The following is a 20,358-nucleotide window of genomic DNA, read 5'->3' on the forward strand; positions in this document are numbered from 1 at the left end:
AAATGGTACTTGGATAGTGGATGCTTAAGACATATGACAGGAGACTCAAATTGCTTCATAAAACTTGTACAAGTTAATGGTAGAAAAGTTTCTTTTGGAGGAAATAGCAAATGAAGAATTATGGGATACGGAACTGTAAAGATTGGAAGCCTCACGATCACTAATGTTTCCTTAGTGGAAAGACTCAATTACAACTTGCTAAGTATCAGTTAGCTGTGCGACACTGGTTTCAAAATCAACTTTCAAGAAGGAATATGTTTAGGAACTAGCAAAGACTCCTCTCAGTCTTTCACGGGGCGAAGACATGAGAATATCTATCTTTTGGATATCAAACCAAATGAATCATAATGTTTAATCTCAATTCAAGAGGAAGCAAACTTATGGCACAGAAAACTTGGGCACATCAACATGAAGCAAATAGCCAAAATCTCAGCAAAGAAGCTTGTTCATGGACTACCCAAACTGACATACCAAAAGTTTGACCTATGCACACCATGCGTGTTGGGAAAACATGTAAGAAATTCATTCAAACCAATAAATCAAGTATCTACTAATCGTGTACTGCAGCTCTTGCATATGGATCTCTTTGGACTAACCATAACTCAGAGCATTGGAGGTAAGAAATACTGCCTAGTAATTGTGGATGATTATTCACGATTTACTTGGGTATATTTCTTGCCAAGTAAGTCTGAAACCTTTTCTTATTTTATAAAGTTTGCTAAAAATGTCCAAAATGAGAAAGAGTATGTTATTTCAAGTATACGGACAGACCATGGAGGTGAATTTGAAAATCAAGACTTTACAAAATTCTGTGATGAATCTGGCTTTCAGCATGTGTTCTCTTCACCATATACTCCAGAGCAAAATGGAGTTGTGGAAAGAAAGAATAGATCGCTGCAGGAAATAGCTAGAACTCTTGTAATTGAAAGTAACATCTCTTCTCGTTTTTGGGCTGAAGCAGTTTTTACAGCATGCTATATTATTAATAGTCTTCTTAAGGCCTATTCTAGAGAAAACTCCCTATGAGTTGTTCAAAGGAAAGAAGCCAATTGTTTCGTATTTTCATGTGTTTGGATGTAAATGTTTTATATTGAAAAATGCAAATGATCGAGTTGGTAAGTTTGAAGAAAAAACAGATGAAGGTATTTTCCTTGGATATTCTATCACAAGCAAAGCTTACAGAGTATACAACAAAAAGACCCAGTCTGTGGAGGAATCGATGTAGCACCCCGAACCCTTCGTAGGTTGCCACAAGCACCAATGTTACACCTTATTACCTTTCTCCTTAGAAGAAGTGTCGTAGTTCACAGGCATTTTTTTTTTTTTAAAAAGCGGTCCCAGCGCGACTCATTAGCGGAAGCAAAATAAAGCATCACCATCTCTCCCCCTACCAACCATGATACAAATACACACCACTAATCATCATGATTTTATAGACAAGCCACGACACTTTATTTATATATATTTTCAAGATGAGACTTCTTTTGGGTCGATACATCAAAAAGGAAAAGCTAGGACTCAGCCATGTCCAGCCTAAAACCCCAAAAAGAACCCTCGACCCTCTACATCACACGTGCACAACCCCCATCATAAGTGTCGGCTAACTATCCCAAAAAAAAACACAGCTCCTACTCGTCACGCACGGCCCTCACACCCAATCCGGTGCGTCAGGCGGTGGCGGTGGCAGCATCCCTCTCATCACCCCGTCGCGACGAACGTGGACGAAGACGAACTATTGGACAATCGGGCCCCCAGCTAGGCCTATGTCGTACATGACAAAACAGCACACACGAATATATGTCAATCCAGGCACAGAAGGACAGCTGAACTCCTCGCACTCTACCTCGACGTCGGATGGTAAATCGTAAAATGCGCCCGCAACGGCGAAAAGCGGCATCTTGCTAATCGAAATGTTGGTCCCCAAAAGGGGTGAGTACAACCACTCAGCAGGTAAAGTAATCCAATAACCACTCAATGCATCATACAAATCATACATGCATTGTAGGCGTTACTTACCTTGAAACCATGCGCATACTATCATGCATCTTCATCACAATCACAATCATAACACATACATGTGTATCATCATCATATCATATACATATCATCATTATCATGACATCATCACATCACACATGTCATCATCATCATGGCATCATCATATCATACATGTCATCATCATCATGGCATCATCATATCATACATGTCATCATCATCACGGCATCATCATATCATACATGTCATCATGCCATGTTATATATCATCATCATCATCATCATGCATATCATCGTGCCATGGGTGATCATCATCATGGCATCATCATATCACACATGTCACCATGCCATACCATATATCATCATCATTATCATCATGCATGTTATCATGCCATATCATATATCATCATCATCATGCATATCATCATGCATATCATCATGCCATGGGTGATCATCATCATTTCACATCACATATTTCTCATCATCATCATCGTCATCATGTATATCATCATGCATATCATCATGCCATGGGTGATCATCATCATTCCACATCACATATTATCATCATCATCATGCATATCATCATGCATATCATCATGCCATGGGTGATCATCATCATCATCGTCATCATCATGCATATCATCATGCATATCATCATGCCATGGGTGAATTTTCACTTTTAACTTTCAATTTGATCACCACATCACCCATTCCTCGGATCATCAATTTCATCATCCCCTTGGGCAAAGACTTCCGAGGCTTAGGCATTCAGCCATTTCGGGCCATAGGGCCCCCACATTCCGGGCATCTCGCATCCCAAGCGGCATCACGAGGCATTCCCCTCGGGCAAAGACCTCGACGGGGCTTCCGGCATTTACACTCCCCGGCCGGGCATCCCGCACCCCAATCCGGCATCGCGAGGCATTCCTTTCGGGCAAAGACCTCCGACAAGGCTTCCGGCACCCCCACATTCGGGCATCCTGAATCTCCCAAGGTCATCCGGCAATGCATCTCTATACATTTCGGGCATTATCCTCCACCACAACCATCTCCTCATTTAACATTATCCATGTTTACCAATTTTGGTCTTAATTTAGCATGGCATATTATGTGATGTCAAACAAGTCATATTCGGCATGGAATTCACATGCATTTTCAATTCAATGTCTTGCATACATCAAGACCTCATCATACATACTACATGGTATAATTATTTATGAAATAAAATTTAATGGAATTTATGGTCAATAAAATAATCCATTTTCATGCCTTTTTCATTTATTTAAAATTCCAGCTTTTATCATTTTCCAAAAATATTAAATTTAATATCTATAAATTCCTAAAAATTATAAAAATTAAGGCAAGTGATAAAAAAGGCAATAGAATAATAATTTCATGCAAAACACATGGCCAAATAGAATTTCACACAATTTCACAATTCTCACAAAATGGCATGTCATTTTCGGGTGAAATCAGAATGCACAGTTTCTGAAGAAATTCGATTAAAATATTCATACGACCTCCAAAAATTACAAAATTTTACCGAGTTATAGCCAAGAAATTTTCGTACATCTTTCATGAAGACTTCCAAGTCAGATTATTTTTAGATTATTTTCTACAGTCTCACGAAGTTTCTAAATCTATTACCGCATCGTCCAGTACATGCTTCTCCGAAATACTGAGTTTTCACCTACCTATTCTCTTTCGTTTCCTCTGAAATTTGGATATGTTATACATAACGATTTCCTCTACAGGTTTCATGAAGAGATCTAAGTCAAATAACCAGAGTATAGTCGTCATTTTAGTCCATGAAGTCTCGGGTGTCCCGAAATACATCTCCAGAATTACCGTCTTCAAGATCTAGTCGATTTACTAGGCTATACTTGTTCATTTCACTTCAAATTTGAGTATGTTGTATTTTAAGATGTCCCCTACAACTTTCATGAAGATATCTAAGAAATATTCTTAGCAAAAATCAACATGCAACCACAAATCCAACAAAAGGTCAGTGAAATCTTTCCAGATCTGAAGTCTCCGTAGGATGAGAGTTTAACCCTAAAATATCCATAATTTTCCACGAAATTTCAGTATGTTGTAGTTCAAGATGTTAGCTACAACATTCATGAAGAAATCGAAGCCAAAATCGGACTCTAAACATGCATGCAAGCTCACACAACATTCTGACTCAAACTGTTCCAGCGAAAACAGTCATACCATTCAAGAATAAACCACCCATACTTTGGTTTTTCTCACCTAAACACCCAAAAATTCAACATGCAAGTAACATACACACATGCAAGAGCAGCTAGAGGACTCCCACTTGCCTCTAGACCGGACGGACGGCGGCACACGGCGGCGAGCACGGTGGACGGACGGCGGCTCCTCCTCGGCTCCTCCTCTCTCTCGGCCGCTCTCCCTCTCTCTCGCACAATCTCTCTCTCTCTCTCACTCTCTTGGGCGAATGAAGCAACCAGCCACCCCTCTCTCTCTCTTCTCTTTTATTTCCCCTAAACCCCATCATTAGCAATCATGAGATTGCCTCACCAATGGCCAATGCATGCCACCCTTCTTGCCACTTGTCAAAGTTCATGCATAATGGGCTTGGGCTTTTGGGCTTGGGCTTGGGCTTTTGGGCTTGGGCTTGGGCTTCCTTTTGGGCCTTCTTTGTGGCCGACGACCACATCTCCTTGGGCCTCAATGGGCTGGCGACAGCCCCTTCCGTGGGCTTCTATTGGGCCGACTAGCTTGGCCCACTAAAGGCCCCCTTTTGGGCCTAAGGCCCAAACCTAATTCAAATCAATTTTATTTTCAATTATTCATCTTTAATTTATTTCTTTTATAGATTTCAAATTTTAAATTTTAAATTCCACATGGCCAAAGTCTTGTGACATTTTATTTAATTCATAAGGTGCATGGCCAAGCATAGATTATCATCATTAATCTATCAAATTTAAATTCTCACAAGCACATGCACAAATCATCTAATCTTAAAAAGACTAATGGCTAAAGCATAAGGCATATGAAATTTTATTATCTAATTAGAGAATTTAACACACCTTATAATTTGACTTTGAATTTTGGGCTGCCACAATCGATGAATGTCAAATTTCAAGACTTTATGCAAAATCAATCGATTCAGACTCAACTTGAAGAATATGAACCTGCTCTAGACTCTACAAAGTCTAAATCTCTAGAAGCATCTTGGACTTCAGAAGACCAGCAACAAATGATCATCGAAGATTCAAATGGGAGAAATGATCAACTGTCTGACAAATCAACCAACAACTGGAATGTGGCATCCCAAAATTTCATGACAACCTCTAGTTACATTAAAGTCTATGAATTGGTGATGGAAGTACCATTAAGTTATTTTATAGTCATTTAATCCATAATTTGCAATAAGATTTATGGCCAAGCTTTTAATGAATAATTATTTGATAGGAAAGAAAATCCTATCATTGGCCATGTGTTTTATAAATTGGAATTTATGGATTTATGATTTCAAGTTTTATGGCCATATGAAATTGTAATTTAGTATTTATATAAGTGGGGATTTAAGGTAAATTATTAAAAGTAAAAATAGACTTATTTAAGAAAATTTTGGGCCATTTAAGTTTGGACTTTAGGCCCAAGTGAGATGGGCCTAAAGTGGGCCATAAGCCCAGCCCATGTCGGTGCATGGAGGGCGAGGAGGAGGAGCCGCATGGCCTCCAAGTGTCTTCAACAAAGGAGACACTTGTCTCCTTCTTGGGGACAAGTGTCCCCCATGCAAAATAAGAATGCATGCATATATATATATACAACCAAAAAGAGAGAGAGAGAGGGAGTGGTTGGTCTAGGTGCCGAGAGAGAGGAGAGAAAGAGAGAAAGAGAGGAAGAGAGGAAGAGAGAAAGGAAGGAGCTCGCCCGTCACCGCCCGCACGCCGTCCGTCCATCGCCGGTGTGCCGTCCGTTTGCTGTCATCCGCTTGATCTTAGAGGCAAGTTAGGATCAATTTCTACTCTTGCATGTGTTTCTTGCATGTGTGGTTGAAAATCTTGGATGTTTAGAGGCAAGAAATCGAAGCAAATGTGGTTTGCTCTTGAAGATGCTTGCTGATTTCGTGTGTACCGCTCGACCCAGAAACTTGTGGAGTCTTGAATGCATGTTTCTAGTTGGATTTTGACTTTTATTCCTTCATGAAAGTTGTAGAAAACATCTTAAAATACAACATAATAAAATTTGGGACAAAATGGTGGAGATTTAAGGGGTCAAACCATCTTCCTACAAAGACACTAGATCTGGAACTGTTTTGCTGACCTTTTGGTAGTTTTGTGGGTTGCATGTCAATTTTTACCAAGAATCTCTCTTCGACTTCTTCATAAAACTTGTAGAGAACATCCTAAATACTAACATATCCAAATTTTAAGTAAAATGAGCAAGTGTAGCCTAGTGAATCGACTTACTCTTGAAGACGGTAAATCTGGAAACACGGTACTGGACACCTGAGACTTCATGGACCCTTATGGTGACTGTTATTTGGAAATTTGACTTATATTCCTTAATTAAAGTTGTAGGGGACCTCGTGAAGTAAAACATATCCAAATTTCATAGGAAAATAAGAAGAATAAGGGGTGAAAACTCGATATTTCGGAGATAGCTATACTGGACGTTTCGGTGCTAGAATGAGGACGTCTATAGAAAATTATATAGAACGAAAATGGCCTAGATTTCTTCATGAAAAAAATATACTTTAGTTTCTTAAATATAACCTGGTAAAATTTCATAATTTTCGGAGGTCATTCGGGTATTTTAATCGAATTATTTCAAAAACTGCGCAATCTGTTTCTATCCGAAATTGCATGCTGTATTTGTGTGGATTATATCTTCTTGTGTGAAACTCTTTAGGGCATGTGTTCTTCACGAAATTGTTATCTTATTGTCTTGTCTATCTCATGTGCTGATTTCATGATTTTTTGAGAATCATATGGATATTTAATTTAAATGTTTTCTAAAATGGTACAAGCTGGAATTTGGTAAACTTCAAAAGGCATGATAAATGGACTATTCTAAATTGCATGGACTCCATGAATTATATTGTTATGAATGATTGTGTCTTGCTGCATGTATGATGATGATTGGAGATGCATGTATGAATCAAAGGATGAAAGTGATCTTGTTTGCCCTTACATCATATGCCATACTAATTTTGAGACATAAATTGGTGAACATGAACAATGATAAATGAGGAAACTGTTGGAGGCAGTTGATAATGCCCCGGGAGTGTCGGGATGCCCGGAATGTAGGGGTGCCGGATGCCCGGTGGCCTAGTGGTGTAATTTTGGAGGGTCCTCGGGAGTTTTGAGATGCCCAGTGGTATACGGTACGTAATTCCAGAGGAGGGGGGAATCCTGGTGGTATGTCGGTACGTAATTCCGAAAGCCCCGGAGGTTTGTGCCCGGGGGGATGCCTCGCGATGCTAGTTGGGATGCGAGATGCCCGGCCAGGGAGTGTAAATGCCGGATGCCCGGTTGTATTTTGAATACATGCTCGGAGGTTCCTCGTGATGCTAGTTGGGATACGAGATGCTCGGAATGTGGGGGGCCGGATGCCCGGTTGTATTTTGAATACATGCCCGAAGGTTACTCACGATGTTTGGTTGGATGCGAGCGATGAATTGTGGGATGCAAATAGTGGTCCCTAGAAAGAAAAGCTGATGAGATCCTTGTGAAAGATAAGAATTGAAAATGAATCATGTGCATGGGTGTATGCATATGGCATGATGCATGATCGGCTTATGAAAATAAATTGATGCTATTTGATATTGAAAATGTGATCATGAAGGCATGAATGGATCTCATGGTGATGTATGCTTGATAGCATGGATAATATGAATCATGGTGGTATGTGCACCTATGGCATGATGGTATGTGTGACATGATGATGGTAAGTGCATAGATGTATGTACACCTATGGCATGATGGTACATGTGATATGATGATTGATGAATGCATGGATGCATGGTAATGATGTATGTACATGAGATATGATGACATGTGCATGATATCAAGGTAAATTGTGCATGGATACTTCAATGACATGTAATGCTATGATTGTGATGATTGTGTGGCATGATGCATTGAGTGGTTTATTGGTCCTTTACCTGCTGAGTGATTGTACTCACCCCTTCGGGAACCAACATTTCAGACTAAATAAGACACCTCTGCTGCCACTACTACCAGTAGATTGATCAAGTGATTGGATATGATCGCGAGGAGGAGGATAGCAAGGGAAGGAACTTTTGGACGCCGACACTGATCGATGGACTTTAAGTATATAACTGTTGGAGGAGATGTCGGTCATCTTTTGAAGTGTAGCCGAGTATAGAAGACTACAACATTTTGATGTACCAATGAATGATGTCCATCTGGTCTAAGTAAATAAAAGTGTTTGGCTTTTATCTATAAATGTTTAGTAGGTGTGCATCGTTTTCTGAATACAGGGAAGGGAGTTTGTTGGCTGTGCTTCCGTATATGAATTGCGCAAGGGACCTATCAAAAAAAAAAATGTAAACCCCCATGATTGTATGGACCTACTGCAATTGAAATGGTATCGGAGTGACATGTTAATAGGGAAAGTGAAAGGTAAGCGAACTGTGGCGACCCTAATGGATCGGGGGCCGTTGAGGGGTGCCACATGGAAACATAAGTCCAGTCATCCCAAAGATCTTATTATTGGTGATATTAATGAAGGAATTCGCACAAGATCCAAAAGACGTGAAGAGTCTAGTGCTGTGGCTCTTATTTCTGAAATAGAACCCAAAAGCATAGAAAAACCTTTATCTAATGAAAGCTGGATTGAAGCTATGCAAGAAGAACTTAGACAATTCAGTATCAATGATGTCTGGGAATTGACTCCTAAACCGAAAGGTAAATCCATCATTGGAGTTAAATGGGTTTTCAGGAACAAGATGAACGAGAAAGGAAAAGTCGTAAGAAGCAAAGCAAGGCTCATGGCCAAAGGATATACGCAAGAAGAAGGGATAGACTATGATGAGACTTACGCGCCAGTAGCAAGGTTAGAAGCAATTAGATTATTACTTGCTTTTGCTTGTCATAAGAATTTCAGGTTATTCCAAATGGACGTCAAAAGCGCTTTCCTAAATGGATTTATCCAAGAGGAAGTTTATGTGGAACAACCACTCGGTTTTGAAGACCCAAGGAAACCAGACTCTGTATTCAGACTAAAAAAGGCTATATATGGTCTAAAACAAGCACTTCGAGCTTGGTACGATAGACTAAGTAAGTTTTAAATTCAAAATGGCTTTGTCAAAGGTAAAGTAGATACTACACTGTTTATCAAAAGAGAAAGCAAAAACTTTTTACTTGTTCAAATTTATGTTGATGATATTATTTTTGGATCTTCTAATGAAAATCTGTGCAAGAAATTCTCTAAGTCTATGTAGGATGAATTTGAAATGAGCATGATGGGTGAACTAACCTTCTTTCTCGGGCTTCAAGTGAAACAACTGAAGGAAGGAATCTTTATTCATCAAGAAAAATACACTAAAGAACTTGTCAAAAAGTTTGGACTGGAGAATTGCAAAAGGACTGATATACCAATGTCAAGTTCCTTGAAGCTGGACAAAGATGAAGGAGGAAAGAAAGTTGACCGGAAGCTATACGGGAGTATCATTGGTTCACTTCTTTATCTTCTTGCTTCTAGACCGACATTCTGTTTAGTGTTTGTATTTGTGCCATATTTCAATCAGACCCCAAAGAATCTCATCTAAGTGCTGCAAAACGTATTATCAAATACATTGCCTCAACTTCAAATTTAGGTCTCTGGTATCCTAAAGAAGGAGACTTCACTCTTCTTGGATACTCAGATGCAGACTTAGCCGGATGCAGAGTTGATAGAAAGAGCACCTCGGGCACTTGTCAACTACTTGGTAACAGGACAGTATCTTGGTTTTCAAGGAAGCAAAGTACCGTAGCTCTTTCTACGGCAGAAGCAGAGTATGTAGCTCTTGGAAGTTGTTGTTCACAAATTCTGTGGATAAAACAACAGCTAAGAGACTTTGGAATTGAAGATTCATGCACTGAAATCAAATGTGACAACACCAGCGCAATCAATCTCACCAAGAATCTAATTCTTCACTCAAGAGCAAAACATATAGAGATTCGACATCATTTCATTAGAGATCATGTTCAAAATGGAGAAGTTTCGATTCAGTTTATTGATTCAAAGAATCAACTTGCAGATATATTTACAAAGCCTTTGAAGAAAAATCAATTTAAAGTTATTTGTTCTAGACTCAATATCTTAAAGTCTGAAGAAGTTCAGACTTAAGGCTGAAAGTCTAAAGACACTCAGACTCAGACAACCAAGATCTACGACTGTAAGTTACTTCTATTTTAGAAATTTATCTCTCGGATCAAATCTCAAAAAGGTACGCTCATCTATCTATAATTGATTGATGTTATTTCCCCAGTTTTCGTGATTATTGCAATCTTTTCTTTTCGAAAAAGAAGTTATTTTTGAAATGACGGTTATCCAATTTTTGAAAAGGCAGTTATTTTTAAAAGGCATTTTTATATTTCCTTTTACGACGTTCCGTATGCCTCGCTTCGACTGCCTTATATACTATTGGTTCTTCTTCCTTTTACTCACAAAAACCCTAAGAGAGCACAGATCTTCCACTTCTCTTTTCTTCTCTTGTTTAATCCTCGAAAAGTTTTCACCTTTCTTGCGAAACAAGCTTGGAATCTCTCAAAGACTGTGAAAGATGTCGTCTCAAAGAAAGTCTTTGAGGATCGCGAACAGGGGACCACAGCAAATGCGTGAGGGACCTATGCATTTTGATCTCACCGAGGAAGAAGAATCTCCTAGACAGCAGCAGAGCCCATAACATTTTCAGCAGCGTCCATTTCCTCCATCTAGACCTCAGAATATTGAACATAAAGAAGAGGAAGAAATCATTGAAGATGCGTAACTCGTAAGAACTCATAAGCCCGCTTTTACTTTTAAGCTTTACCATGCTTTGAAGAGTAGTGGTACTCCTTTGAACTATATTGATGAATTTTTGAAAGACTAAGGGTATCGAAATGAAACCTACTTTTTACGCACAATGGAACAATTGGGAATTGCTTCTGCAGGGTCAGCGGAAGAAGCATTGGCAAATATCCCAAGTGATCCACGTGTTGGAAGGCTGAGTCAACCTGATGGGAATGATGATGATAGGATGTACACTCAGTTTAAACCTAGAATGGGTGTTGCGGCGAAAATCCGAAGCAAAATGACAGATTTGTTTCGCTCGGAGGAACACAAGCAACTGTACTCTAAGTTGCTAAAGCGTGGTGTGATTAACCCTAAAAGTGTGGACTTTGATTTTCTTGATTCTCTGAATGTCAAGCTGCGAGAGAAATTCAATCTTCTTCAACTAGAACGGTTTTGTTCTGAAACGACAGAGGCTCATGCTGAACTCACTGCTTATTTTTATTTGAATCTAAGTTTCTTGGATGTGAATAGATTCTCTTTCAGTGTTCGAGAGCAAGACTATGTGGTTGATATGGATACATTGGCTGATGTGATTGGGGTTGAAAGTGGGAAATACCAACCAATCAGCGTGTCTATTGGATCTGCGACGATAGAGCTTGTTCGAGATAGAACGACGGAAGGAAAGATTTCATATTTGAGGATGAATGCCTCAAATATTTTGCTTCACAAGATAGTGATCAACTGCCTCAGGCCCAAATCGACTTCGAAGACCGATGTTTCAAACTCGGAGGCAAAGCTGATGTATGCCATCAATACTGGCAAAAAGTTTTCTCTTCCACACACTATTATGTTCCACATGTACAGAACGATGGTGAAGGACAAGGGCCAACTTCCTTACTCAGAACTTGTCATTAAGTTATTCAGACATTTGAACATTCAGCCTCCCAGGATTTTTTGTGTTCGATCATGTGATCAAATGGTGGTAGGACTGAAAATGGTCTCTAAAATGCGTCTAAAGGAACTTAACAAGGCTTTGGAGTGATTCAAGGTTAAAACCCCTGTCAAGACTCACCCAATCTCCTCGGCTGCAAAACGGAAGGGAAGGAGCCCATGGTTGCTCCATCCAAGAAAAGAAGATCACTCATCTTGGAAGATGAAGAGGATGAGGATGATATCACAATTTCTGCTCTTGCATTGAAGAACTTAAGTCGTTCTGTTCCAGAGACACAAGTGAGACAGGAACAAGACAAGGAGGAGATCGAATAGAGAACTAGAGAAAGAGAATCAATGGAGAAAGAAATAAAGGAAGAAAGGATTGAAGAAGAAGAAGAAGAGGGCAGAGGTGAACAAGAAGAAGCAGAGCATGAAGAGTACTTCTCACCGCCTGAAGGCAATGAAACAGGGGGAGATGCTGAGAAAAGAGGTACGTCTTCAATTGCTGCTACTAGTGAAGGAGTAAGTCGTTCACCTGCAGATCCAGAAGATATCTATGCCTCTCAATTTCTTGAGGAAGGCCATGAGGTTTCATCACCCAATCTACGTGATCGTGCTGACTTGCCATCATCTGCCAATACACCTTCTGATCATACAAAAGCCAGTACTCAGACTGATAATTCAGCAGACTTTCGCAGAGTGCTTGATGTTCTCTTGGAAATGCGAGGCCAAATTTATGCTTTAGGATGTGAAGTTCAGAACTTGCATAATACAGGTCAAGCCTCTTCAGTTTCTTTGCATGATCCAATCCATGCCCTTGCTCTTCAAGTTCAAGCAAATGCCAAGGGTGAAGATGTGGCTCAACTGAAGGAGGATTTGAAAAAGCTGGAAGGGATTGTCCAGTCAATGGGAGATTTCCAGCTTGTTCGTGTTCCAAAGCAATCCTAATTCCATTCTTTTTTCATCTCTACCTTTTTTAATGCTGACAAAAAGGGGGAGAGATGTGGTGCAGATTTGAGATTTAAACTTTTGAGATTTAAACTCTTAACTTTTGTGTTTGATTGACTTTACTTTTGTGTTTGGCTGTTTGGCTGTGACTGGATTTGGATTTGGATTGTTTGATCGTTTGCACTATTGGTATTTCATGGCAAAGATAGTTGCTCATTTATAGGACTAACCTATTTTCTGTGGATGCATATTTTAATGTTATCTTTACTAAGCCAATTATCTTTTGTGAAATATCCATGTTTGCTTGAGTATTGTTTTGCAAGTCAAAGTTATCCAAATTTGCAGGAAAGTTTTGTCACCATAAAAAATGGGGAGATTGTTGGAGAAAACTTCATTGAGTGTTTTGAAGTTGACAAAACGTTTTCATCAGTCTAGTCTGAAGACTTGCAGACTCTTCCATCAAATTTTTTAGACCTCCGGATTGCCATACTCAAGACTCAAAGTCTATCCTCATTGACAGTTTTTAGACCGTCGAAGAAGGCTTATCCAGAACTGAGTATTTTGTTAAGGATTTGTAACTATCGACTGAAGAAGATCTCTTGGCTGGATATAGCATGTCGGAATCCATTATTCAAATTGAGATTGATACAGGGATTTTGGATCCATTGATTGACAAAGTATACTTGGAAGGTTCTACTTACGGAAACCTAGATCCTAATTGTATGGGTGAGCATGATTGGTGGGCTATCGACATATTCCTTAAATAACTCGAAATCTCCATAATTGATTCTGTCCAACGGGTAGATTGGAAGAACTCATTTGGTAAGTGCCAACGGGTGTGATGGCATGAATGAGTATATAAGGAAGACGTTTCAGTTATTCGAGTGTGTGCACAATAGAAGAATTCCAAAGTCTGAAGCTCTTTGTTCTTAGTCAATTCAATTGTTGAGCGAAATCTTGTATGCAAAAGAGAGTTTATATTTTTGTGAGACCTTGAGAAAGTGTAGCAGAGTCTCTACAGTGTGGAATCAAGGAAGAGCTTTACTGTAACAACTCTTTTGATTCATAGTGAAATCCAGCCGGTGGGCTGTCAGTGCGGAAGAGTGGACGTAGGCTTGGATTAAGCCGAACCACTATAAATCTTGTGTTTTTATTCTCTTCCCTAAGCTCTTTTACTTTGATCGTAACTCAATTGATTTACAAGAGTCTAATTTCCTTTTCATAATCTATTATTGATTAGAGTTGCACACTTCTCTCTGGAAAATTTGTTTTTGCACCTATTCACCCCCTCTAGGTGCTCGTACTAGCTTTCACAATCAGTAGCTTCCAATTATTGAACTAGAAAGTCTCGGCCCACTTGGAGCAATACACTAGCGTATAACTTAGCCTCTAGAAAAATCTTTTTGTAAAACTTATATGAAAATTTTAGGGATAATGGAATCGCTAGTGTCGCTAGTGCCTTTACTTATTCAATTTATTAAATATTGTCCATGTATTGTCTTTTTTCCTAATATGGTCTTTAATTTATATATAATTTTTATCAAGTTAGTCCTTTTGTTAAAATTGCAAAGATGCTAACGTATCATCCATTAATGCCACATTTAGATTCATCGAATGAACTAAAGATGGGATGGAACTCTTTTGTTGAAGATAAATTTATTAGGAAATTAAACAAAAAAATAAAATTGTAAACACTAAGTTAGAGAGAAGCTACACCTGTGATGAAAATTTAACAATTTCGAAATATTAGCTATCATTACCAAATATAGTTAAGTACATTAGATGCTAATCCAAAATTTATGAGAAGGGAGAAAAAAAGCAGAGAAAGTGCAAACAACAAATCAGGCAAATGTACGGGTAAGTTGGGGGAAGTAACTAGGGAGAGCTCATGATCAAGTTTGCACGTGATAGCATTTGTCTTTGAAGTTGGAGTCGCCAAAGAGGTGGAATAATTGGAGTTATGTGGGTGGTTCTTGTAGGAAAAATTGTCCAAAAAGTCCTAAACCTATTGTGATTTTGCCAATTTAGTCATAAACCTTTTAACTTTGCCAATTGAGTCATAAACCTTTTCACTTCTTGCTAATTTAGTCCATCCGGCCAATTTTGTCCGGAAAATGCTGACGTGGACAATTTTTAATAATATTTTAATAATATTTTTAAATTTTTATGATTTTTATATTTTCTGTTTTTTCCTTTTCTTTTTTCTTTTTTCCTTTTTGGCCTTTTCGGTGGCTAGCCACCGGCCACAGAAATGACTGGCCATCGGCCACAGCTAGTCACGGTGGCCTCACCCGCCACGGGCGAGGCCCGGTTGGGCGACGGCAACGCCGGGCGAGGTCGCCTTGGCCCCGATGAGGGCCGGCCTCGCCAGATCTGGCGAGGGGAGCCCTCGTTGGGGCTCGCCCTCGCCCAAGCGAGCATCAACCTCACCCCTGGTCGGGCGGGCGACGGCTGGCCACCGGCCACAGGTCGATGCCCGCCCTGGCCCCGGCGAGGGTCGGCCTTGCTAGATCTGGCGAGGGGAGCCCTTGCCGAGGCTTGCTCTCGCCTAGGCGAGTGTCGGCCTTGCCCGGACCAGATCTAGCGAGGCCGGCCCTCGCCCCGGGCCGGGCGGGTGTTGGCCTGTGGCTAGTGGCCAACTGTCACTCGCCCGGCCAGGGGCAAGGCCGACGCTCGCTTGGGCGAGGGCGAGCCCCGGCAAGGGCTCCCCTCTCTAGATTTGGCAAGGCTGGCTCTCGCTAGGGCTAGGGCGGCCTCGCCCGGCCGTGGCTGGTGGTGGCTGTCGCCTATGGCCGGTGGCTAGCCACCTGGAAAAGGCCAAAAAAAAAAAAACAGAAAATATAAAAATTAAAAATTAAAATTTTAATTTTTTAAAAATATTATTAAAAATTGTTCACGTTAGCACCGGCAGTCCTATGTGGCACCGCCGGCGTCTATGTCAGCATTTTCCGGCCCAAATTGGCCGAATGGACTGAATTGACAAAAAGTGAAAAGGTTTATGACTCAATTGGCAAAGTTAAAAGATTTAAGACCGAATTGGCAAAATTGCAATAGGTTTAGGACTTTTTGGACAATTTTCCGGTTCTTGTACGTATTGGAGGGAATGGTTATTCTTAGTATTTAATTATAAATACCAGTGTTTTTGGGATCGTAAAGCTCTCTCTTTCCACAATCAAGCAAATCTATGTTTATCTTTACTTTTTAATAGACCATTTTATTTTCCTGGAAATTTTCCCTTTCAACGCAATTTACATTTTTCTTGCACTTTTTTTTGAATTTTTCTCCACACTAATCTCCATATTAATTCGCACTCCAATGAATCCCCGCTTCATGCCCTTTGGGAGCGAGGTATGGAACTGTGAAGCGATCTCGGTTGTTCTTGGCGCTATTTCTTATATTGCTTTAATAAATATCAATCAAAATTTTGAGTTGTCTTTTGTTAAATAAATTATCCCCTTGAATTTTCTCTCAAATGTCCTTCAATATTGGAGGTAACTTTAGGAATCTCACTTGGATAATCATCAATATTAAACGCGTGCTAAGAAAATTTATTACTAAAAAAAAAAAATAAAAATTAGAAGATGTATTTGCAGTCATGCACATCTCTTGTTCCATGATGGACATGGCAAGTATAGAGTTGGTGTTCCTTAACGAGATAACTGAGGTTATCGACAATTTACTATGATGTGGATGATTTTCCCTAAAGCTTAACAATGCTTACTATGTTCTCTTGTTCATGGAGAAGTAAGAAGTTTATTTTCTTTCAAGTTATTAATTGTAACAGGGTACCTAGTGATCTTTATTCAGAATAAAGAGGATGATGCCTCGATCTAGAAAAGGATGACAAATGTATCAAACAAAACAATCAAGCCTAAAGTTGAACTAGAATTTTCAACATTTTGTCTGTCATCAATTATTACATGAGGTTGAGAGGTAAATGGAATCACAACAAGTTGGGTCAAATTTAGTTAGATAATGTAGTCATGTGCAATTTCATGTGCTAAGCATGGTAAAGTACAAGTATTAAGTCAGGATAGCATGGACATCATCCATAGTTTTATTTGCACATAGATGATCTGTAATCTGTAATTCACTAACTAAAGGCATGATTCGAGAAAATTTCTACAATTCGGAATGTATAAAAAGATAGCCATTTACATCAAGCATGGTAAATTTCATTTTTACTCTTTTCTTTACAAATCAAAGAAGTTTGGTTAGCGTGTATTTGCATAGGACTCTCTATCTCTTCTTACACATATTTGAAATGTATATTTTTGGTGGATCCATTCGCTTAGTAAAAGGACGAAGCAATGTTTTAAGTAACAATATCCAATTCTCCATTGTTATAATCTACATATATACTTGCACTTTACTTCGAATGGTATTCTAATAAATTAAAAGTGAGGTCGTCCATTAAAGAAATTCGATGAATAGAAATATGAACCATAGGTGAGGGCTCTTAATTAAAGATTTTCATGTACCCACCTTTCAAGAAAGAACATATGGCTTTTAGTCAACTATTCCGGTTCTGATTTTAGCCAATTTTTTGAAAATGGAACCAGATGCTGAACCGGAGAATGGGCTAGTATGTGGTTCTGCTGGTTCATCTGGTCCAGCTATTTATACCGAATGGTTCGAATATAAAGAATGAAGTAAGAAAAATAAGCAACATTTGAAATGATGATTTTGAAAATGTCATGAGAAAACTCAGAAGTAATATTTGCATGCTTCAAAGTATTTTAGGAGCTCTGCAATGAGTAAAAATAAAATTTTCCAACATCACCCTATGATTTTCAAGTCACAAACTAGGCTATCAACAAGAAGATATTAGACAAGATGTCATCCAATGAAAAGAGACAGTACTTCATTTTCTTTTTCATTTTTTTTCATTGATTGTGTTATTGCGACTTGGATATAGCTACTTTCTAACAATGAGCCCTGAGGCCAGTGGCCATGGTGGGGTCGAGTGTCATTTGAAATTCACATGTAACTGGTGTTGCGAGGGTCAGGGTACAAGAGTGAGCATGCCATCGTGATCTGTAGGGTCATAATCGGGGTTAATTGATCTGTCAAGACATGGCTTGCAAGCAATCTCGATGGTGATCACCAGCACCGCTTATGTGATTGCTATGAGCAGGTTTGCGACTATGTACATTCATTTTCATTTTTCATTTTTCTTTTGCTGCGATAAGAGAGATGGTGATGCCGAGTAAGACAAGGATAGTGACCCTGTCCAGAGAAAAAAACATGTAAATATTAAGAAAGATGCGCTCTAAGTGCATTGTGGAAATTTACTTATCTTAGCACATTTTAATCAACACTTAGGTCTTTCACCAAAAAAGAATCAATAAGATGTCAGATTCAAGATTCCATCCTGGAAATGAACTTTTACATGATGCTACTCCTTGGGACCTACATAATCATCTTCTTTACTGGCAACTTCTGCAAAATTCACGTTGAATATGATCAAAGGGCTCGTTAGAATGTGGAGTATTAAGCTATTTAAGAATGACAGACACCTTTTCACGTCCTTGATGAAAAGCTGGTAAAGCAAGATTTGCCCCATATCTTTCTGTGAAGTTTCTCCAAATCTGCCATGGACTTCTGAGGTTTACTGTAATAAGCGAGGAGCAAATTAACATGTTTGATAGAGTTGACCTGGCAGGGCTGGCGTTCCCCACGGCGCATGCCACCACAATGCCGTTTCTCATCGCCTGGAACGTGCCAAGGGCTAGAGAGTCCTCAGTGTAAGGGAGAGCCGGAGAGGCTTGCCGATGTCTAGGGAGATGCTCAGTACATCGACTCCATCGCCAATGGTGTCATCTATAGCTGCTAAAATGTCCTCCTCAGAGCAAGTGGCTTCCATTTGCTTGGTCGCGTCAGGGATCGCCCAACACACCTTGTTTATGGTCAGGTGGGCAAGCAGCACTGCCGGTGGCGGTGCCCCAAGCAAGCCTGCCGAAGGCTGAGATGTCCGGAACCTTCTGGCCTCTGACTGTGGAGGCCGTGTGGGTCCCGTGCCATTACATGTCGCGAGGCGACCGGTAGTCTAAGGTGGTGTTGAGAGGAAAGGCATTTACCCTACATGTGCATGGTTCCAACTAGTATTGAAGTCGAAGCACTCAATGACTAATGAATTCTCCCGCAGCAAGTCTCACTGTATGTCAAGTCACTAATGCGTCAAGTAACATATTAGAGGATATGGTGATAACGAAATAGGACGAGAGCCCACACTCAACTCCTCTGGATATTCTCAGGAAAAGATCCTAATAAACCCGAGTACGAGAGATAAAGCAATGAAAAGATTTGGCAAGGAACCATATCAAATAGGACATTTGAAGAGAGATTTTGCACAGCTCACACTTTCAGAAACAAATCTTTGTTTTCTTAATTGGGAACAGCGAAGTATTATTTCAGTAGCGGTCGTGAAAGCAACAGATTCCTCAGCATGGATAGTCCGAGTAACCAGGTTTCTCGAGCCTACTTGTAAATTTTTATTAAGAAGCGACAGGACCAAACTCCGACTCTGCTTTGTGACCATCCGCGGGATTAGAAAGGAGAAGATGCTTCGGACAAGATCTACATGGCTTGCACTTGTACTTCACTGAAACCAAGCGCATGGAAAATGACATTTTAATGTGATCCAGCAGTAAATGCCCCCGATCGCATGCAGCTAGCTTGTCCTAGAAACTCATAAATAATGTTTTAATGCATATTCTTATTTGTACACAGATTATGTTAAATTGTGGACATTTGAGTAGTACAAAGATATGCAGTACTTTAAGTGCAAACATGTCATGGTAACGGATATGGTGCTTTAAGTTTGTGAGCTATTTGATGTATTTTATGAACTCATTTGAAACAATTGAGAATCTGATTACTAAGAATTCCTAAGATTGTAGATCCCAAATGATATTTTCCCTAGCTAGGAGAGAATATTACTTCCTAAGTCAATTAAAAAACAATTGCATAGTCCATATTGGCGCTTACGGAAAGACCTATGAGGATGAAGCACCAAAAGCTATAAACACAACTAAACTCCGACAAAAGCAGAAAAGCAGAGTTCGAACATTATCTGATAATAGCAAGTAGCAAGTGAAACTTTCTTCTTCATACCAACCCCCTGAAGAACATACAAAATTACAGTATGCTCAGTAGCTGATTGATCCTTAGATCATCTGCTTTTGCAGGGGATGCATCTAAAATTGGTGATTCACGAAGCAATTATATCACCTTCAATAACTAGCTCTCTCTCTCTCTATTTCTTTTGGAAATATTGGATGCTACTGGTGAGAATATAGGATTTTGGACATATATCTCTTTTACCTGATATAAAGCCCAACGTCCAGGGGAAAAGATCAGAGTAAAATGCGGATACTATTGCAATTCATGAATCTCGGAAATCTGGGATGAGTGGTTTATAAAGAAATTCTATAGAAAACTGGATCCAATGCCTTTTTTTTCTCTCTCTTTGATGGTCTAAAGATGTTCTAGCTCGAACTCA

The sequence above is a fragment of the Eucalyptus grandis genome, chromosome 2, assembly GCF_016545825.1.
Source record: "Eucalyptus grandis isolate ANBG69807.140 chromosome 2, ASM1654582v1, whole genome shotgun sequence".
Lineage (NCBI taxonomy): Eukaryota > Viridiplantae > Streptophyta > Magnoliopsida > Myrtales > Myrtaceae > Eucalyptus > Eucalyptus grandis.